The following is a 23,586-nucleotide window of genomic DNA, read 5'->3' on the forward strand; positions in this document are numbered from 1 at the left end:
CCTTCCAGGTGAGTGCAACGCTGAACTTACAGTCGATTCAAAATACGATAGGTTCTATTTGAACGATTGGTCCTCCTCATATCCAGTAGTTTTATTATAGTATAGCAAACAGCAGTTTTTGTTATGCCGTTCTATTCCGAAGAATAGATAGACTGTCGAAACGATAAGACCATACCGAGAGTCAGAAATTTTTGACGATGTGCATTTATTTGATGTAAGACCATTTAACTTAGCGACTTACAATATACGTGCTACGTCAATACGCATCCGTATGAATTTAGAATGTATTCGCCCTCGTCGAACACTGGTTATCGTCATGTTTCAATATGTTCGAACTCTTTCATTTTACAGAGTAGCATACGACATCGCCTGACAACCGCGGCCGATCCCGGAAAGGTAAATGTCGTACTGTACCGAAAGCTGGCGACGTTAGATGGGTGTGACGCGCAGTGGTCAATAATTGACAGAAATGCGTACGATGAATTAATGCGAGAATTTATCGTTGCAATCAGTTCTAACGAAGCATTTGAGCAGCTGAAGAGAGCAATCCACGATAACAGTAAGTGTTCTAAGGAAATGGAATTGGAAGCGTCCTGCATCCTGACACAGAATATTTAGACCCTAGCCCAGACTATGCTTTGTGGCCGTATGGCACAACTCCTGGTTTAAACGCCACGCTAAGGTGTAAATTAACTTTAGGTAGGGAAATGTTACGTATGTGTATTTTAAATGTTTTGTTTCGTGATATTTATTTTAAGTTTAATTTTCAGATCAAGTTCGGAGAATATTCGAATACGATCCGCAACTGCGACTGATGGGACGGAGACTGTTCACGGGCTTGGGACAACACAGCCGATGTCAGCGAGATTCCTCACTCCACATGACTCATTTATATGGGAGTGGGCGTGAACTTCACGTTACGCCATCGCATCCGGTGGCGATTCAGAACCCATCTATATCACATAGTCAAGGCGGTATGTCAATTGAAGAGGTGGCGGCGTGAGTAAAAGCGAAGATGCCACATTTACCACTAATAGACTACGGCGCATTGAATGGGAAGACACATGTTATGGGGGTAGCATTAAATGGGGATTAGATTTATTCGACCACGTTGTCAATTTACAAAGAAATTGCTCTCCATCTATATTGATGTCGATTATTTATGAACAACAATAAACTTTTATTATGGACTTGACGTACGTTATAGATCGGATGTATGTACTCCAATATACACGACGCTATAATGACGCTCTGCCATATTCTTCCTCAGTCGGTAGATGTAGATCGAGTCCATTTACTAATTCATTTGGTTTGTTTGTTGCATTTATGGTGTTCGTCGACTACTATGGTCATTTACACTAGGCTGATACTCTTCATTTTTATTCCGTAGCTGCCTACTTGTAGCACGGCACACTTAGGCTTTTATAAGACACCGCTTACACGGATGAGATGACGAGTAGGAGCCTAGATAAACCTCCAACAGTTAGGTAGAAATTCTGGAGGAATTCTCATTTGGTCGCATCCTCAACGCAGAGATTAGAGGTCAGCTTTGGAATCAGTCGTTAGCGTTCCTTTAGAATGGCCGAGCTTGCTTCACGCAAGCACCAATGAAAAATTAGTATATTCAGGATGAAATATATTGGCTAGGTATGGGTGGCCGAGAATGAGTCCGACATAGGAAAAACTTAGCAGATTTCGTGAAGATGATATCTGTAGGTTAGTGATTAACAGCAACAAATGACTTTTCTTGAAATCAACATCATCCTATTTATGTAGGAATTGGGTTGACTTTTATTATTTCAAATTGAATTTCGCAACTGCATTTCTTGACATACGTGGCCATGTCTTGAAATTCCACGCATTCGATTTGATATTAACGAGTACCACAAAGATAGGTGGTGGCGAATGTAATAATAACGCGTAACACTTCTGACCAGTGATTCCCAACCGCGTCCCTGAGGGCCGCATGCGGCCCCCAGCTAGTCTTCTTGCGGCCCCCACAAAAATATTGAGAAATCGATTTATGAAAAACAAATATATTTATAAAATACTCTTGCTTGGGCTGGAGTCTGGAGTTTTCAATTAGGATTGCAGGAAAGTTGTGAGTAGACTGCTAAGATTACGTCACTGCTGTTTCGATGCAATGTGCCCTAACTTTCCAGTTGAACGGGCAGTACCTATAGATATAGGTATAGATAAAGGTATTGACCGGACCGTAACTGCCGCACCCAAGCCCCCCAATTGGGGGGAGCGAGCTCGAAGGGGAACCAAAATTATTTAGTGACTTAGCATAAATTATGGAGTATTTTATGAAATTTTATGCAACTTTTTCAAAGATTTTTCGCGCCGCGCGCGATTTCAAGTTTCCAAGTACCTTAATTATTGGGTACTCTTCGACCAAGATAAATACGCAAGATTTATAGAAGTGGGCATATCGACGTTGGCCATTACCGCGCCACGCCGCATGAAGACATATAAAGTTTTAGACCATGTCACATATTACTCAAAGAAGTGTGCCAGAACGATCGGCAGCGAGAAAACCTTGGCCGAAAAGGACTGCCCTTATGCTGACCGAAAACTTCGTTATGTATATTCAAAATACATATAGGTATAATTGACCATAGGCGCCTAAATGACTGGCACCGAATGTTCCTGTCTTGGCAATCTGAACGTCACGAGATAAATAGGCTACCATCCCGCAAGGAAGAATTATATGCCAGTGAAGAACTACCAATTTGAAATCGTGTGCATCTTTTAGTTTAGTATGTTTGGGCGATTCTATATTTCTTGATATAGCAGACTGGAGGTCACGAAATAACAAATAACATGTAACGAAGTCGATCCAACGGGTCCACCCGTCCGAATATGTATAATTATTATTTACGGGCCCTACAGTTTCGAAGACACCTCACTCTGCTCTACCGGTAAATCTGATTACGTGAGCAGAGAAGACAAGTAATCGATAGCAATATATATGCAATTCCCGATCTTATTGACATATTTTATTTTGAATGATCGAAAATTTTCGCGCTCCACGCTGGCTCACTAAACGGGGATCCTGATTTCGTGGCTGAAGCAAACAACGGCACTGGGGGTCGGTTTATCACCCTATGGGAGCTCAAGACCTAAGTGTTTTGGGGGCCGGACGAAGTGCTGTTTCGTTCCTGCCAACGGGTATACGCCCGAAGATGCTTAATTATTATTGAGTGGTCCTACCTTTTCAAACACAACTCACTCGGCTCAACCGGTCAATCTGATTACGTGAGCAGAGAGAGGATAAAAATTGATACCAATATATATGCAATTCCCGGTTATATTGACCGATTCAATCATAAATTAGAGAATTTTTTCGCGCCTCGCGCGATTAGTCGAGAGAAGCTGCCTAAAACGGACAGCCCTTTAGATGATAAATAGCGGTAAACAGCCATCCAGCCTGAGCGGGTTTGGGGGCTTCGAAGTTCTGTTTATCATAGGCTTACCATACGTCCTCTTTTAAGAGGATTTGTCCTCTTTTTTGACTTTTTTGAAAGTGTCCTCGGAGAACGCACTTTTGTCCTCTTTTTTGAGATTTTGTCCTCTTTTTTGAAAATTTAGGTCAGATTTAGAGCAAATTGCGAGTGATATGCCGCAAATTAGCACAGAAGTGACGCTCCGGCGGTTATTTCGGAGTGAAAAACGGGGAATTTAGCTCTGAGGGTAAAGATGACCTTTTTTTTTTTTAGTCATCCTCCTGGAAATGTGGAGGAAAAAACGGTATTTTAAGCTCTGAGCAGAAGTGATGACCTTGGTAATATGGTAAGCCTAGTTTATCACCCTATGGGGGGCCCAAGAGAAACGTTTTTTTTTAAGGGCGGGGGGGGGGGGGGGCTGACGAAGTGCTGTTACGGCCCTGGGTATTGATAACTAATTTACGGATAGATGTGCAACAAGTGACTCACGATTGAATACGCCGAGATGGGTACTGCTGAGCCGGCAAAAAGCAGCATAATTGGTAGTCCTATAGCTCGCGACCCTAGCGTCTGAATAATTTGATATGTCGGTATTTATCGAAAGCAATTGTCGCACTGATTCCAAAAATACGAATTGAAATCTCGCCAGGGCAATAAAACTACTCCGAAATAGCCAGCAAGGGTTGATTGTTCTGAACAACGGGAGCGCGGCAACACTATGGCCAATGGCGTCAAGCGAATGATCGGAACAATGCCAATTTTCATATTTTGGTGACTATTTTAGGTTCCTTTCATTGCCTAGGTATTCGTGCGGCCCCGGCCGTACTCTGAAATTCTAAATTTGGCCCTGCCACCGAAAAAGGTTGGGAACCACTGCTTCTGACGAATCATTTGGCTATGATCGCAACAACAAATATGGCATTAAAGTGACACACAATTTTTTAATGAACATATTACGTCGCGCCTAGTCATTTCTATCTAGCACGGAAGCGGTTAACCCGTGGCCCGCGAGGTAATTCTCGAAATTGGTAACAATAAAAAAGTAGATTATGAACGTAATTTATTGTGAATTTGCAAGACCTGCTTGCAAGGGATCTTGATGACTAACATATCAGTTCCAACGCATTGGCGTCGCCAGCGGTCACCCACATTTTTCACTGATCTTCGTATATGGCCAAAAATTAAATTATTTCGTAACAATTTTTTTGACCTGATCTTTCTGTTAGAACTGCGCGTGGTTTAGTGTCAGTAGATTCTTGCTATTAGTATTGGTAACCCTTCCTGAAAGTTAAAAATACGACCAATTAGAAGATTTGGGTCCGACTATATAATCGCGATTGTGGGAGAATGTGTCGTTCAACATAAGACTTCGTGTTTGCACTCGCAGAAACAAAGTCGGCGATGAAAGCATTGAACAATTTTACATAGGCCTACGCATCTTTTATATTTATATGTCCAAGCGCCGAATAATCCTGTCCTTGCCAAATGTGCGCAGCGATATACAGAGTTCACCAGCAATATATGCAAGTGACATTATTATTGACCGAATTCAATTAACTTGGTGCGGTTACGTCAATGAGGCACACTGACTTGTCATGACACATTTGTTATTGATTTTATGCGTAGTGACAGAAGTCTTGTTTTCACCGTACCCAATCCAGCTCGCTCCTATAGGACGACTAAAAAAGACCATCACCATCATAGGGCCCGCGCGATGGTTCGTAAATCTCGTGTGACCTTTCGGCCGAAAAGATTCGCCGCGCCTGATCTAGCAGTTCATCTTAAAGTTATTGCGGAAAATGGTTATGAATATCACAGGAGAAAATGGATCTTTGTAAACATTTCGAAGGCACCGTGATTGACCCTAATAATCCAACTCTCTATTTTTCCACAATCTCAAACAAAATGTATCTAAACAGCAAAATATTTGTATCGGTCGGCTATTGGTAATATAGCAATTAAAATGCGTCTGCACGGTAGCATAATTCATCTCTGACAGCCATTCTGTTGATGGGACTTCTGGAGTTATAGTATAGTAAGGAAGCGAAACTGCCTCGTGATTTTCCAAATTTATAAAAATACAATTTGGGTTATCAACTACTTTTTAAATTAGGAGGATTCGCGGACCCCTGGGGGTCCGCGAACCCCCGGTTGAGAACCACTGCACAAGAAGGAACTGTTGATCACGCACGTTGGGAATGTCTAGTCCGCCATTTTGTTTCACAACGCGAGTCGGGAAACGTCAGCGATAAACCAGCATGTGTTAATTTTGCGCCGGCGAAATCGAACGCAGTTGGCAAAACCAAGACACGTGACACTAGCCTAAAGCACGAAGTCTAAGACCTGCTCTATCCGAACACTAAAGTCGAATGCCACTAGGCGAGCGGCTGATCCAGCTGAAGCCCAAAGCTCAGACAACATGATGGGATCCTGAAAATTCAATTCTGTATTTTAAGTCATCGAGGTTTTCTGGAATGATCATGGATAGGTGACTTTTTGTCAGAGGTGGTTGATGTAAACAGCGTTGCTACTGAAGTAGTGGAAGTTTTGCTACAATGATTTATTCAGGTTCAAATATAAGTGGCGAAAATATAAATCTGTAAAGTACTTTTAAAAAGTTCGAAAAGTAGATTTGGTTGTTGGCTCGCAGTTAGTTGGAAATAGTCACTTTTGAAATTGCAGGTTGAAGCTTTGTGACTACCACAAAGTGACCATTGACCAATGAATATGTGGGTGCCATTTTCAAAGACATTCAAAACCCAAGGATATTCCTGGCAAAAATTAAGTTGTGATGTTGTTGATTAGTGAGCGGTAGGGAAACACAATCACCCTAGGCAAACCTGCTCAAGTACTCAGAATAACTAGAATTACTTCTCTAAAAACTATCTCTGCTTGATATTTATTTATCTTTGATGTTATTGATGTATTAATATGATGGAAAAGCGACACCTCAAGTTGGAATGATGGTTGTGTCACTTGCAACTATATGTGAATATACGCCCCGTTGGTCGTCACAATGCTAGAGCACAGTGATTACGTAAAATCGCGAGTCGTCAATGTGTGAATTGGATTTGCGATACGCGCATGACGCGCGAAATTTAACTTGTGAACCGTGTGTACGCGAGCCCGCGTTTATATGGTAGTGGTCCGCCAGCCTAATCAGAAAAAATCCCAGACGCGAAACAGAAATGCGTTTCTAAAACTATTCAACACGTTAACGCTAGTAGTCACTTATAAAAATACCCATTGTATCGTATATCGTTGCTAGTTCCTCAAATAAGTATTGCTGAGGAAGCTTTTGTTTACAGCACAACTGTGTATTAGAGGTCTTCAAAAATGACTTTTTTTCTCAAATCGTACTGGCTACGTGATAAAATTGTTAGGTTATCTAATTTAAGCCTACACACCAAATTTGGTTCAATTCCAACCAGCAGCCGCATTGCTACAGGAGAAACAGTTTCTATTTATTATATAAAAATAAATAACATATTATATAAAATTTGAAAATTTTCTGTTCACCAAATTTGGTTCAATTCCGACCAGTGGAAGCGGAGTTATTGCCGTCAAAAAATTCGGAATATGAATGAAATAGTATTTACGGTGACCAATTCTTTAATTATCTATTATATTGGTGCCCACCGTAAATACTATTTTATTCATAATCAAATTTTTTCGACGGCAATAACTCCGCTGCCACTGATTGGAATTGAACCAAATTTGGTGAACATCGTAGATCACGTAGAGCTCATAAAAAAATGAATACAGAAAAAGAGGACTGACAGACAATCGAACTATTTCATGAAAACCAAACAACCCAGTAAGCAAACTGGGATTCGCTCACCCTTGAGAAATCGCGGATGAACCTTATACTAAAAAACGAAGAGAAAATTATCAATTTCAGATTAGCAAATGAAGGATAGCTATTCGGCGAAGCAAAGAAAAAACGAAATTTACTGAAAGTTAGAAATGGAAAAACAGAAACCCACAAATGCAGCTTGTGTCAGATGGAAAATGACACAATCCAACATGCATTTGGGCGATGTAGATTTACACAAGACATCCTGAAAAAACTAGCAGTAAAACTCGACATCAGACTCAGAGATCCGGAGCTCATATTGCAACATCAAGGCACAACGAGCGAATCAGCCATAGCCCTGATTTCGATCATCAAAAAAGTCATCCTGAAATACAAAAGGAACCTAGACATTGAAAACAAAAAACCCGAAAACGACGAAGAGGAAAAAAGAAACTTGACCCAAAATATCCTGCGGAATTTGGCGACACGAATATGAAAATCGCCAACCTGGAGACATAGCGACACCCTGAAAAACATCGAGGAAAAAAGCGGAAGAACCCCTAATCTGAAAGGGAAAACAGACACCGAAAACACAAACCTGAAGAATCGAATGGAGGTTGAAAATGAACGACGATGATGACGCTGGACGATGACGACGAAGGATCCAAAGGAAAGAAAGTGAATTTACACCCTATTTGTGTTTATGCAAATTTTACTCGACTTTATTGTAGTGAAATTTTGATATAAGAAATAAATATATAGGTGACCAAGGTCACCACGATAAAAAAAACTGTATGGTGTATGTAATGCGATGGTGGCTTGACATCGGATTTCCCTGAGCGAGAGGGATATTCATGTTAACTCGCTGGTAAATGCCCCGGTCAAAGAGGCATTTTAAGGAAAACAAATTAGATTAGAATTAGAATTAGAGCATAGGAACATGTCACAAATTAGATTAGGATTAGAATTAGAGCGTAAAAACATTTCATAAATAATATTAAACTTAGATTACTGGCATTTTGTTCTAATTTAGTGAAATTAGACAATTAGAATTTTCTAGTTGTCCAAGTCTGCCGTCAAACATGGTTGTAAACCGCGCGGTTCGTCAGATATCGAAAAATGGAAAATACATATAAAATTTACAAATGGGCGTGGTCAGTGAGTGGTCATCAAGGTCAAGTGCATGATCAAGACTCAATCGGACCCCTATCGTCCGGTTTATGGCATAAAACAACGCAATACGGTTCCTTTTGTCATATCCAAGCATTTGCAGGCATAGCAAACCAGTTTATGACTCATATGCCGTCTGGATTTGCTCTTGAACTTGACCTAGATCTTGAAAATCACTGAAGCGTGACCAAAATTAACAAATCTCCCTCAGAAAACTATCCAGAACACGTTTTGATGTTTGAAACGGTGACAATTTATACAGAATACCGTACATGTCGACTTCTGATGTTCTGGCAGATTTTCCGACAATATTTCCCACTCGGAAAATATCTGGAAATTTTAGGTGATAACCATTTTTTCATTGTGTTTTATTTTTATTTTTATTTTTGCAAACCAAAATTTTTGAGTAAGGTACCAAATGCATCGGAAAAGTCTCAGCTTTTCCAAAAACGTAGTCCCCGATGTCTTTGGCGTGTCAACATGGAGAAATCGGTGTCGGAGACATGCCATATCATATATCAGTGGTCGGGAACCTATGGCTCGCGAGCCATATATGGTTCTTTTGGGCATAAGATATGGCTCTTTGCGGAATTCCTATTTTTGTGCTTAATGTATCGATATTGCAGCAACTTGTTTTCAAATCTTCAGCACGACCAGTATCATTATTCTTGTGGCAGTATGAACAATAAACATGTCTTTGAGAGTTTAATACAGTGGCGTATTCGGGGTTAGGGGTCCGGACCCCCTTTTCAAAAGTCCTCAAATTTAAGTTTCTGTCGCGCCGGCGTCCAATATCCGCCACGAAATCTTGGATTGCACGTTATGTTGATTGATCAAAGAGAGTAGGAGACGTTGTGGAACCTGTATCAGAAAGCAGTTTTCAAATTCACATTGTCTTCCTGATCTATTGCGAGAAATAAACTACCGTGGAAGTGACATTCACAATTACAAATTCAAATTATAAACAGCGACATAGGTATCCATGATCTTGATTGATAAACTAGCTTTGTAGTCGCTGTTCAAATGTAAGCGTGTGGCGCAACGTTATGTTACCGCCGAAAACTTTTACAATTGAGAAGTCTAATCGGAATCAGTGCAACAATTACATTCGATTAATATCAGTAATTATAAATTCTATGGTATTTACGATGAATTGCGCTGTCACAGGTAAGACACCGCCCTGTCGTGCCTCACCTATGCCATACCCCACCTTTCACGCTTTATTTTCAAACAATATATAGACAAGTTACACGATTTCGGTGGTAAAAATGTTCCAATTCTAGTGGACAGGTGATGCACAGCGTCCCCTGCCTCCCCTCACCCCATCACTGACACATCAGACACATCAGTGGGTACTGATGCAGAGTGATCATGTTCGGCTTCGACTACGAATGGGTCCTCGCATTTAAGATTAGCATCCAGACGAACATACGATCTCGTATGACCGAAGAAAGACTCAAATTTTGTATGAAGCTTAACCACGACAATTGTCAGCCAGACTATACAAAGTCATCAGGAGTGCCATGCAACACCAAAAGTCGCATTGACTGTAAAACCGCATGGTCTACGTCTGTATGAAATTGAAATGATTATTGTCTTAAGCTTCGAAAAATATCATTTGCTCCTCAGTGCAATACAATTAGAAATAGCCTAGATAACTTGCAAAAGATCTATATAACTCAAGTGTTGCATACTCATTATTTAAATAAAATAAACAGTATGATTAGGACGAGAAAATAAGGTGCACGAATCCCATGTAGTGATTTCTAATTTGCGCTACCATGACGTCACGATTTTTAAACTGCGACGTAATAGTTCATTGACATGTATAGCTCTTTGGGAGTTCAAATGAAAAATATAGGGTTAATATGGCTCTTCGGACAAAAAAGGTTCCCGACCACTGCCATATATGATACACCCACCTGATGTTCTGTGGTCGGGAACCTTTTTCGTCCGAAGAATCATATTGACCCTACATTTCCCATTTCAACTCATAAAGAGCCATACATGTCAACCAGCTATTACGTCACAATTGAAAAATCGTGACGTCATGGTCGCGCAAATTTGAAATCACTACATGGAATACGTCGTTTGCACCTATATTTCCTCTGTAAAAACTGGTACTAACCATGCTGATTGTCTTATTTGAGTAATGAGTATGCGAGAATTGAGTAACATAGATATTTTGCAAGTTCTATATTTTCAAGTGTATTGCACTTAGGGCACGGGCGGGCAACATACGGCCCGCGGGCCTGATCCAGCCCGCGATGGGATTTTGTCCGACCCGCGGACTGTTTCCCGTCTTGCATGATAATTTGGCCCGCGGCCCCAGTCTGCCGAGATTCCCCGCTATTTGCTTAAACGTCACATATTAGTGACTGCATGTTATTATATACGTGTGTACGCAGTCTGGGAGAGTAGAGCTTAAGCGTAAGTTCGTCGAAGCGAGGAGACTTGCATTATCGGCATTTACCATTTACTCAACCCTAATGAATTGGTATGTTGGTAAATTTTGGTACCGGCTTATCGAGCGCATCGAAATCTTAATTAAGAATTGCCCCATAGTGTTACAATGAAACATTCGAGGATGATTTTGGGGGATTCCAGGGCCACGAGCGAAATAAAATTTATATTTTCGCAATCAGTACCGCGGTAGATCTCGATTGATACCTGTTTTATTAAATTTCGCGCTCGGCAAGCCTCTCATTATAGGACACTATGATTGCACCGTGTGTTAATTGATGAGACAGAAGTAGACATGGCCGCGCCTGTATGACAATGACAATGCTTTTCTCAAATCCACATTGGCTTCGTCATTATCGGCGAGAAATGGCTTTGAAGTGACATTGCTTTCGTTAAAATACATTCATTAAATACGATTTATTCCGTGTATATGTGGATAAATAGGCTAATAATGTATCGATTCAGCAATCCGGCCCGCCAAGTACCTAATTTTCCTATATCCGGCCCTCCGACTGGAGAAGTTGTAGAAATTGTAGAAATTTCAATAAATTGCAGCTCCATTACGGTGGCGTTCTGAAGGGAATGGCCGCGGCCAAAAATTTTTGTTCGTTTTTACCTTCCATTTGAGACCACATCATTTTTAGAGCGCAGTGCCCCTTTAATGGGGCAATATCAGTAGCAAGTATATAGAAACCCGTTTGACACTCTGCTCAATATCAGCATAGCAATGCTCAGACGCCCAATACATTGCCCGGTCTGGCCTAGACCGTTAAGGCGTAAGCTTATACTCCCTTGCAAGTCGTCGTCGAAATAGTGGGCAAAGCGGCGGAAGATATTGATGTTATGCGATTATTATATCATTTGATTGCTCCAGTTGATACACTTGGCGACGTTTCAAACGTCAATATGTACTTCAGCATTGTGGCATTAAGTGGCACGAGTCGTCCCTAGGTATCGGGTACATTATTATAGGCTATCACTTCACTGCAATGTAGGGTTGGAATTGGCAATATGACGTCACGTGACGTCATGAGGTTCACGTTCGCGTTCACACAGAACCTTTCAGAAAGGTTCGCGTTCGCACGAACCTGAACCTTTCAGAGGTTCACACAATCCCTAGTATCCATATCAAACGAGAAACTTGAATCTGGAATCTTCGATGGATCTCAGATTCGAATACGGACTAATGATTAGAATTTCATATTAAAAAAGGTGCTCACTGCATGGAATCCCTTCTAGGATGCAGTATTGGCATCAAGTCACTACCTTCGAGTCACGAGTCATCTCGAGTCATTGCATATTTTCACTCGAGTCAAGTCAAGTCACCCGTTTTTTGGAGGTGACTCGGGTCAAGTCGAGTCAAGTCAAGTCAAGTCACGAGTCAAGTCACAATTAAAGTCAAATTGAATTTCGAAGTATGAGGGATGATTCAAAATCATTAAATTTTGCTACTCGCACAAGTGACACCGGCGTATCTTGAACAATCCCAACATACACAAGATACATTGATTTAATCAACACTGTTCACTGAATGACTTGAAATTGACTCGTAAATGTTGCTCCGCGTCACGAGTCAATGCAGATTTCTGAAGCTCCGAGTCAAGTTAAGTCAAGTCATTTTTGCAAAGTGACTCGAGTCAAGTCAAGTCATACGAAAAAGTTGACTCGAGTCCGACGCGAGTCAAGTCATGACTCGAGTCACCTCAACACTGCTAGGATGTAGTAAATAAAACTTTTTGGAAAATCACAAAGCACCCAACTACAAACAGTCCGCCAAAGGATTGGTATCTCCATATGTAAACTTTGGAGCAAACATGAGCATTAAATCTAACTTCCTGTTCAGTCATCTTGGCATATTTTCTGATAATAAGCTTGATTATAGGGAAAAGAAACGGGAAAGGTTCCACCAATACGTCAAAGCAACGAAAGAAATATATCAGTGCAGATGCAGCGAACATATTATAGGAGACTATTGCTGGAACTTTCCGAACGAAAGTGCTTACCACGGAAAATAGTACAAGAAACAATTTTGCTTTAAGATAAATTATTATTGTTATATTGCAACTGATTATTTTGAATTTAAAATAGGTGGTTGACATAAAACTGATTCAATTATTGCAATGTTATTTGAGTATTTAGGAATATACTTATATACAGGATTGAAGTTTATTTATGTACTTGTACATGAAATCCGTGAAAGTCCCCAATTATCATAAATCTAATGCCCCGAATTATAATTCTGTTGCTGTATTTTGATTTAAAACAGTCTGGAGCGTGCCAAAATACCAATTCGATTGAATTTCTGAATTTTATAGTACGACTACGCCGATTTTTTATTTATTCCATACAGCGAAAATATGAGATTTTAGTCAAAATAGCCCCATGGATTATCTCCAAAATTAGAGCCAATTTGAAATAACCAAGGTCATATTCGGAATCATCGCCTCACAGAACCGCCAAAACCATTATTACTTTATCTGCCTAAAAATATGTGTTGATCAGTGTTATCAAAGGAAAGATCGTTACGTATTTCAGTCATTGGTGTTATCACGGCATATACACCGGCTCATGATATACATACACACGATCTGTGCATATGCATACCATAGTGCATGATGTGCATATGCTGCTGAACTAGGAAGGTATATCATGACATTGTAAGACTTTCTAGGTCTTGCACCAGCCCCCTCACCAACCATGCTATAGCAGTAATGCCGAGCGCCAAGCGCGATACCAGCGTTACTGATCAGATCTCTGGTTCGTACCGGCCGGGTATTGAACCCACGAACCCACGATCAACAATCAGGACGCTTCACCACTGCGCTATCTTGTCGGCTAACTGCATTTGATAAAGCAGATACATAATTGGAACCACTACGGAAAGTGCATATCTATATTTCTGTAAAATTAATTGCTCCTGCGTGATAAAAACTGTTACGGGCATTGGCGCTTCTCTCTTTATCTCTGCCGCGCGGCGCTTCCCGGCCCTAATATTAAGTGCGTTTGATAAATCAGATGAATGAAACCATAATGCGTGAGCATCTTCAAATATAATCGATTCGGCCAACATAAATTAGTTGCCTGTGTCATTACAAATATTACGCGATTGATTGGTGCGTCTCTCTTTATCTTTGCCGCTTCCGTACCGTCTGGCACTTCCCGAACGGGTCCTGACGTCTGATATTTAATGGCATACAATGGAGCAGTCTTATCAATTCATCCGGCTCTTTACGCAAACAGACTTGAATCCGCAGGATGTCTATTCATCAGAAAGTGCTTTGCATTTCTGTTATCTACGGGTAATAACGTGACTACTATACTATATAAACCACCACTGGGATTACTCGCATTAGTTCTCGTAATTCCTGGTTATATACTTCGTGGAGAGAAATAGGGTATTAGGAACTACTAGACTTGCATGTAGAATGTAGATATGCAGAGTGAGTGAATACATGTTATTCAGGCGTACCAATCCTACATTCAGATATCAATTTATTGAGAACCCCATTTAATCATTTATTGCAAGATCGCGGATTCAATAAGTATAATTTTTCTCATTTCAGTTTTATGAAATATATAATATTAGTCTCTCGGAAATAAAGAAAAAATAATGAACGCTCAGAAAGAAACTCAAGTTGGCCCGGCGATATTTTGGCAAAAGTAAGAATGTATTTTGATTTTTTATATGAACTCAAAGGTAGGCCTACTTCTCTTCATCATCACCAATGGAACATGAGGGTTTCGAATAGTTCAATTTTTTATAAGTACTATTTTATTGCAGCGGACTCATGCGGTTTGAGAACAGCGATTCGGAACGAGCTCTGGCTGAGTTGCTGAACAATTGGAGTCCGTTCGAAAAGTCAGTAACTACGACGAAGACTAAAACAGCACGTCCAAAATGTCGTGACCCGTACCTTGGAGCAATGAGAAAAAGAATCCAACAGGTACATATTTTCGTGTTCGACGCGTGAAGATTGACTCTGCTATAATTTTATACGTCCATATTTAACTATATACATTCAGTGAAATATTTCAGCTATTTACTTCACTGATTTACTATACTTAGCTTACAGGACTGTTCCTTTGTCGTATTTTATGCTAACATATGTGGTTCACATTTGCTCATACTGACCCTTCCCGACGTACTTGTTCAATGGATCAGTCGATGCGGCTTTTACATGGCACAGGATTCCTATTTACACCACCAGTATGCTTCGCTACGTAACGCTAATTCCGATGCATTCTTTCCTTTTTAGAGAAAAGGGGCAAAGTACAGTAAAGATATTTACTCACCCGACCGACCGGACGAAGCGGTGATCAAGCACTTTGGCCAACGATATACCAAATCTCGTTTCGACGAAAAACTAGGGGCGATACCGATTGACTTCAACGACGATGACGAGTCTTCTTGAAATATGGAGATGATATATGATCCTTCAAAAGCCACTGGCCAATGACCACATTACATTTTTTGTGATGAACACTGTTTCCAATTTCATATTCTCAAGTATTTTTTTGAATAAAGTGATGAAGATAACTCGAATGCTAAGTAATTTATAATATGCAAATTGCAAGAAATGCAAGACTGTCATAGGTAACTATATCAGGGCTGCTCAAACTATTTTCCTTGGCAACCCCATTTTAGAAGATAAATTATTCCGTAGCTGACGTGAATTAAAATAAACCACTGCATTCATAGAAACATCGCAGGTGTATATTTCGCGCGGTTCGTGACGAAAAACGTTGTGATTTGACATATTTTGTCGAATGTTAGTTTGCAATGAGAACTCAGGGATATATAGAACTATCGATCTACGGTATAATCATTAATCATGTGTCCTTACTACGCCATCTACTGCGAAGCCATTTTTCTTCATGCGTTACCATACCGCCCCCCTGAGCCTAGCGCCCCCATATCGCCCCTGAGCGTTTCCGCCCGATTCAAAATCCAAATCACCCCCAGGGAGCGCTGAAGACAAGGTTATGAACCACTGATGTAGCATATCCTGATTTTTGGAAAAAAAATGTTGGCCTGTGTTATAAATCCTGCCCCTCTCACGTCTCACGTGTTGAGAATTATTTTGACGAGGACAAGTCATCTATTTCAAGAGTGATAATGGAATTAGAATTCAATGACACGTCTTTGCTTCGCGAAATTTGCAAAGTCCTAAAGCTACGCCTATATATTGCTGAGTATAGAGCAGTGGTTCCCAAATCCCAACGTGGGCGATATCGCCCCCCAGTGGGCGATTTTGAGAAACAAGGGGGCGAAAATACCAAAAGGGGCGACTGGGGGACGAAAATGCTATCGCTTCAAGTTAGATAAATTCAATTAACACGATCAAAAAATGCACGTGAAGTCGACTTATTCTGCATACGACGCGAAAAGGGTAAACTCAACGGAAAGTATAAGCGGAAAACGGTTTTCCGAGCATCTACCACCTCGGAAAATGATTTTTTTTAGTAAATTCACGCGCGATGAGAGTTATGTGAATGGATTTCCCGATTATATGTCCTCTTTTTTGGATCCTTAAATATGGGGGCAGAAATTTGTGTCTAGATTGATAAGGGGACGACGAGTCGAAAAAAGGTTGGGAACCACTGGTATAGAATCATATTGGCCTATCGTATATTAACTAAAGCCAGGGTTGTATTGACTCGAGTCATGACTCGACTCGAGTCCGACTCGAGTCACGTTTTTCAGATGACTCGACTTGACTCGAGTCATTTTCTCAAAATCCAGAAATGACTCGACTCGACTCGAGTCAATTTGTGTATTGACTCGACTTGGACTCGAGTCATTGCGCATGACTCGAACCAAGTCATATGACTCGGGACTCAGAAGGCCAAGACCGACGTTTCATTGTAATTTCGAGGAATAGTAAAGTAATCACACTATTGGGATTTCGTCTCATGGTACTGGTAGTTAAAAATGCGTCCCGAAACTGCTAAAAATGAGGAAAATTAGTATAATATAAATTCGAACCATTCGATATCACCAAACAGAGTTATAAAAGTGGATTTAACAAGCCTTTAACTCGAAACTGGCAGTCAACACAATGACTTGGACTCGACTCGAGTCATAATACCATGACTCGGACTCGACCCTCTGCTCAGTGACTTGGACTCGGACTTGACTAGATGGTGAATTGAAAATGACTCGACTTGACTCGACTTGACTATAAAACTGAGATTGACTTGTGACTCGGAGCCTTGTGACTTGGTTACAACCCTGACTAAAGCCCGCTTTGCCATTTGTAATAACAGCAAACAATAACTTGATATTGCTAGTAAAAACCGAAGTCACATGTCTACAACCTAAGAAGGTTTTTTGTCGACGTATGTCCGCTGGTGACGGATTGTTCGTGTCTCGAGGGAGAAGTTGCAGACTGCAAGCATATTTCCATTCTTATAGGTTAACATTGTATCCCTCAGGAAGACGTTCGATTTGAAAAGTTTCTAAGATTAAGTCGAAAGACTTTACATAATCTGATAACTAGCGCTCTCAGGAATCATGACAACGAAAAGAAATTTTCTGATTTGTTATTGCCTATCACAGTTGCGACATTTGAAAAGGCGCAATAGGATGCTAAATATCTTTACCATTGCTGGAGAATGGTGCGAGTGCGAATGAAAAACGTTACATGCAAGGGGTACGATTCAGACATAAACAACCATAGCAACGATAATTTTGGGGTAGATATGATATATAGAAATTTGTCAGGGAGCAGGAGGTCGGTTTTGCTTTTGTGTACCACGGGTGTATATTCACCAGAGGTGGTTAGTAACGAAGTACTTCTACTTTTTAAGTACTTGAAGTAGATTTTGCCTGCTCGCACTACTTATTAAGTAGTTTTGATTTTAGACTACTTCTACTTCTACTTGACACGTCTCAGCAACCAACAATTCTCAACGAAGGACGCGGATCACGATCAGATCTGGAATTGGAATTGCGCTTCTTACAACGAAGGAGGCAGGTGGTACGGGGAGTGCCTGCACAGCAACCTGAACGGGAACTTTCACAAAACATACCAGAAGGGAATCTGGTGGGGGAGTGACGTGTACAACCGCCTGCGATTCTTCATCCGATCAAGACAATCAATGTACAATGCGATGTAATGAACAGACAGGAGGATTCTGAAACTATATCTGGCCAGAGTCGGTCAAAGTAGTCAAGAAAGCTTCTCAAGTAGAAGTAGAAGTAGCAACGAAAAAAATCTACCCAAGTACGAGTAGAAGTACTTCTTCCATAAGCAACCTAAAATACTAGAAATAGAAGTAGAATTGACTTACTTTAAATCTACTCAAGTAAGTAAGTAAGTAGTTGTGAAAACGATCGTAATTCGTTCGCATGAATTACTACACTTGATTTGATACTTCAACATGTATGTTTTCGAGACAAAAGCACTGAAACTAATTAGAATTCGAAGTAATGATACTGCGAATTGAACGAGAAATACCAATACTACTTCAAAAAAGCGGACAATTTTGTTTGCGGTTCCACATGTTTTTTCTATCCTTTATTTGATGTCGTTTCTAGTGGAATCATATCGTAATTCGCTTTTTCTAATCATTGCAATTGTACGCTTATAGTCGATTTGATTGTTTGATTACTGTTAAATTGTCTTTTGGCTAGTGTGTGCCAGGGTTGTAATGACTCGAGTCATGATTTTATGATGACTCGACTTGACTCGAGTCATTTTCTCAAAATACAGAAATGACTCGACCCGACTCGAGTCAATCTGTGTATTGACTCGACTTGGACTCGAGTCATTGCGCATGACTCGAACCAAGTCATATGACTCGATACTCAGACGGCCAAGACCGACATTTCATTGTCATTTCGAAGAATAGTAAAGTAACCAAACTATTAGAATTTCCTCTATTGGTACCGGTACTTGACAATGCGACCAGAAACTGCTAAAAATTAGGAAAATTAGTATATTATAAATGCGAACCATTCGATATCACCAAATAGAGTTATAAAAAGTGGATTTAACAAGACTTTAACTGGAAACTGGTCAGTCAACTCAATGACTTGGACTTGACTCGATTCATAATACCATGACTCGGACTTGAGCCTCTGCTCTCTGACTTGGACTCGGACTTGACTCGGTGGTGAACTGAGAATGACTCGACTTGACTCGAGTCAAAACTATAAAAGTGAGATTGACTTGTGACTCGGAGCCTTGTGACTTGGTTACAACCCTGGTGTGTGCTAAAAATTGTCCTCGTTACTGTTGTCTCGCTCTTCATTCCATCGAGCAACGGACGAGCAAACATTGTTGCGAATCTCGCTTGCATTCTTAGTAGTCTCAAATAAAAACCTAAGCTATCATTACTTATTTTTCGATTTTGGTTGCTTGATTTTGACTGAATACAAGACTGATACGCATTGTTTACAGAGTCCAAAAGCTGAGCAGACAGGATTCGACGCCTGAAGAATGTGCACTCATTGACATTGGAGTTTATCAAGACAGTTTTACGCTGGTCTGCTGAAACAGGTCTAACGCTCAAAAACGTCGGAGCCCACTTTTTCAGATTTGAACACGCCATGGGCTGCTAGATTACAATATGATGGGTAAATGCAAGCTTGCTCTAGTTGGTTTCAAAGCTTGCTCTAGTTGGTTTAAATTCTTTGCATTTCAACTACAGGACCATTCTATGCATGGCGCTGGTAACATAGAAAAATCAACACTAAACGACCATGCACTTTGCCAATCTTGAAAAATTTCACTCGCTTTGTTGCACAAGTTAGCTCGAAATATTTAGCTGTCTGCTCGAGAATATTTAGTGATTCTCTGCTGAGAGCGTGGCCCGTAATCACACATCAAGAATGAAGGTCGAGCTACAAATCTTGAAAAAAATCAAGTTTTTGAAGAAATATCAATTTATGCTCGGCCCTATCTCGGACAAAGCAAAGCGACGGAAGTTATTTGATTTTATGGGATTTTTATAGCATTTGATTGGTGTGGTACCGCGAGATGGTGCTATGCGGCGTTGATACTTTGTCCTCTTTTCGTAACCTTATGCAAATCGATCACCGCGAGAGGGCGCTATAAAATTCCAATCCACGCATTCAGACGTCGCGTGACTTCACGTTCACCAGAGAATAAGGACCCTTTGAAAGTGTGACGTCACATGCGTGCAAGAGTCAATTCTTCGTTTTTCTCCTGATCTTCATCTCCGAGAAGCGCAGGAGGTTGTGGCTGGCCCTCCACCAGATTCCCTTGTTGCCTGTTTTGTGGAAGTTTCCGTTCAGGTTGCTGGCGCCGCACGCGCGATACCACCAGCCTCCTTCGCATTCAGAAGCGCAATTCCCTCCCCACCAACCATCGTGATCCGCGTCGAACGTTGAGAATCGTTGATTATTGTTGTGATGCGCGAGACCATCTCCGGTTGCATTCCCGGAGTATCCGGATACGTACAATCTGTAGAAGTCGGATCCGGGGCCGATCTGGAAGTTGCTGGAAAAGGAATCGAGAAAAGAAAGCCGTCATGTTTTTGTTGGTTGCATGTTTTCACAGAGACCGTTGCTTCAGACTCGCCTGTATTTTGCCGTCCAATGAATTCCTTTGTCTTTTGTGATCATGTTGATTTTCAATTCCATGTCTCCTTCCTTTGTCCTGTTATGCAACTCATCGATCCCTGCGGACAAGCGATGCGGGATTATGTGGGGTGTTGGTTTTAAATCAAACTGATTCGGTGATTATCTATCATTCGGACCGTGTAATGCCATAATGCTGAAGTAAGCGCTGACATTTTAAAAGTCTCATTCGCCAACGATTTCGACGAGGATTGATGCATTCTTAAGCCTTAACATTGTGAAACATTGGTTCCGCAAGATATTATCTCAAAAACAAGGTATGCAGTAGCCAACACCCCAATATATAGGAAGGATTTGGCCTTGTGATACAATAAAGATATCAAACCAAGTTAGATCCCGTTTGTCTGATTTTTTTTTTACATCAGACATCGATGCATTCTCTATATTTATTACGTTGATGTAATAACTGATTGCGGACAAAGATCACATTAGACATTCTCTACAGATTCACAAACGAAATGATGGATATTCCGAGCGGACTTTCTAGCAAATCATTTTTGAAATAGGCAAGGTACATGCTCGCTTAGTGCTGAATTTCTTTTCATGATGCCGTGCGAAGAATTTCAACCACATACTTAATAATATCATGAAAATTGTATTTTTGCAAAAGGATCACTGTGCAGAACCAAGGTTCGTTTGTGAACGCGAACATCAAAATTCCAGAGGTTCACAGACATAATGCGAACGTACACCTTACATTCACACCATCCCTATAGTCAGCCATAACCAACAAGATATGATCGACGAAAACCTACAAATTGAAGGAATCACATTGAAAACCTTCACACCGAGCCACAAATCTCCATCAGAATCCCCGAATCCTTTCACGTAATCATCCCAACCTCGGTAGAAATCCACATTTCCGTTCATTCTTCGTTGGAAAACCCGCAACAGCATTCAGCAACACAAGAATTCACAATAAAAATTACGCCGCAACAGAAAGATTTGAAACGCTACTAACAGTCCATTCCCTATCCGCGATCGTTGATCGTTGATCGTTGATTCTGAGTTGAATTTCCTTCCGCATCTCCGAAATCCTTCCCGAGCCCTTCATGAAAAGTACCCAGAACATAACATAACCTTCAGCGGTATCATAACTTTAAACTACCCGTATAACAACCCCGCAATCTCCCTTCGAGATCCATTTACCGTTGACGTATCTTCTCATGCAGAATTTCGCTGGAAAAGAGAAAATATAATCCGATTCAAATGGAACACAAATTCATCGTACCTGACGAACGAAGGTAGATCGTGAATCCGAACAGCAAAATAATCCAAATCTTGAGCGACATTTTAAAAGAAATCCGATATTCGATGTCAGCTGCCGTGGCGACGCGTATCCTACTGACCCTAATAAGATGGTAGTTGATGGGCAGGTGAATTTATAGGTTCACAAGTTATGCGACCCACTTAAGCTGAGTCACACAGGCAAATGCCATCTCTGATTTAGTAAGAATCTCAAATGATGATTGGTCATTGGATATTGCCGACAGTTTGTTTATTTAATGCACGGAAATGATTTGCCGATTTCCGAATTGCGATTTTCTACGCAGCTACGAAACCAGGAAATTCATAAGATAAACCTCATAATATTGAAATCACGTGGCAAGGTATAAAGAATGAGCAAACGTTGAGAAAACAAAACTCTGGATGCAAAACTTATTTTAGTCATGGGCAAGTGTTAGTTTAGGCTTCTCATCAGGTATCATCGACCGTTTATCAAATACACGGAAATGATTAACCGATTTCCGAATTGTATTTGTTGCGGCTATAAGAAATAAGCATATGGGCTTACTTTATAAATCACAGAGCTGAATTAGCGCTACAAGGCATAAATATAACACAAAATTTCCGGTTTTGACTTTAAATACTGTATTATACTAAATTGAGGTCGATGATTTCAAATCTGCAATTATTCTTTTGTGCAACACGTCAGGATTTTGAGATATGTGACAAATCTTGAAAATGATATTGAAATTTTTGGTCAAAAATGTCAACATATTTTAAATTCTACTACCCAATCATCTCAGGACTCACGCCATATCTTGAAGTTTATGAGAAGTTAGATTTATTCACAAATATAACTCATACATGTAAGTATGCCAAATACGTAAACTCCAAACGTATTTAGGTGCAAAATATTAAAATATTGCCAACAAATTTTCTCTTCAATGATTCTGTGTATTTCTGGGATTTTGTGTTACCTCTGTCTAGACTCCAGCAATAAGCCTGTCATAATATCAGGGTTGTAATGACTGGAGTCATGACTCGACTCGAGTCCGACTCGAGTCACGATTTTTTGATGACTCGACTTGACTCGAGTCATTTTCTCAAAATACGGAAATGACTCGACTCGACTCGAGTCAATCTGTGTATTGACTCGACTTGGACTCGAGTCATTGTTCATGACTCGAACCAAGTGATATGACTCGAGACTCAGACGGCCAAGACCGACATTTCATTGTAATTTCGAAGAACAGTAAAGTAAACACCCTATTGGGATTACGTCTATTGGTACTGGTACTTGAAAATGCGATCAGAAACTTTTAAAAGTGAGGAAAATTAGTATAATATAAATGCGAACCATTAGATATCACCAAACACAGTTGGAAGAGTGGATTTAACAAGACTTTAACTGGAAACTGATCAGTCAACACAATGACTTGGACTCGGACTCGAGTCATAATAACATGACTCGGACTCGGACCTCTGCTCGATGACTTGGACTCGAACTTGACTCGGTGGTAAATTGAAAATGACTCGACTTGAATCGAGTCAAAACAATAAAAGTGAGAATGACTTGTGACTCGGAGCTTTGTGACTTGGTTACAACCCTGCATAATATCACAGTCCCATCGCTCTTGGTAAAGCAATTCCATTGTATTATTGTCCTAGTGAAAACGCTTCACCGGCTACTCACTGACTGCCAAGGTTTTGGGAGTCTATTGACATGGATATGCAGAAAGTGAATCATATTGCAACCGAGAGGTTAAAAGTTGACCAGCAATTTTTTCAACAGACCATCGTAAGAAATGCTTTCCAAGCTGTAGCTTCATTTGAAGACATAGATAGATGGTACTAAATGTGGAAGACCTCCTGAT

General features: G+C 40.5%; 1 long non-coding RNA gene and 1 pseudogene across 2 annotated transcripts; both read right to left on the reverse strand.

Moving 5' to 3' along the window:
- Positions 1-20,032: 20,032 nt before the first annotated feature.
- Positions 20,033-21,382, reverse strand: LOC145438708 (ficolin-1 pseudogene; annotated as a pseudogene). Its single transcript, XR_013915006.1, has 3 exons — positions 21,274-21,382; positions 20,418-20,526; positions 20,033-20,345 (listed from the first exon to the last, which is right to left on the reverse strand). The product of XR_013915006.1 is annotated as a ficolin-1 pseudogene (transcript).
- Positions 21,383-21,410: 28 nt separating this feature from the next.
- On the reverse strand, positions 21,411-22,360 carry LOC145438719 (uncharacterized). Its single transcript, XR_013915009.1, has 3 exons — positions 21,717-22,360; positions 21,606-21,664; positions 21,411-21,533 (listed from the first exon to the last, which is right to left on the reverse strand). It is a non-coding gene; the product is annotated as an uncharacterized LOC145438719 (long non-coding RNA).
- Between the last annotated feature and the right edge of the window lie 1,226 nt (positions 22,361-23,586).

Source organism: Botryllus schlosseri, chromosome 1, assembly GCF_051294905.1.
Source record: "Botryllus schlosseri isolate E-star chromosome 1, Bs_hap1, whole genome shotgun sequence".
NCBI classification, from domain to species: domain Eukaryota; kingdom Metazoa; phylum Chordata; class Ascidiacea; order Stolidobranchia; family Styelidae; genus Botryllus; species Botryllus schlosseri.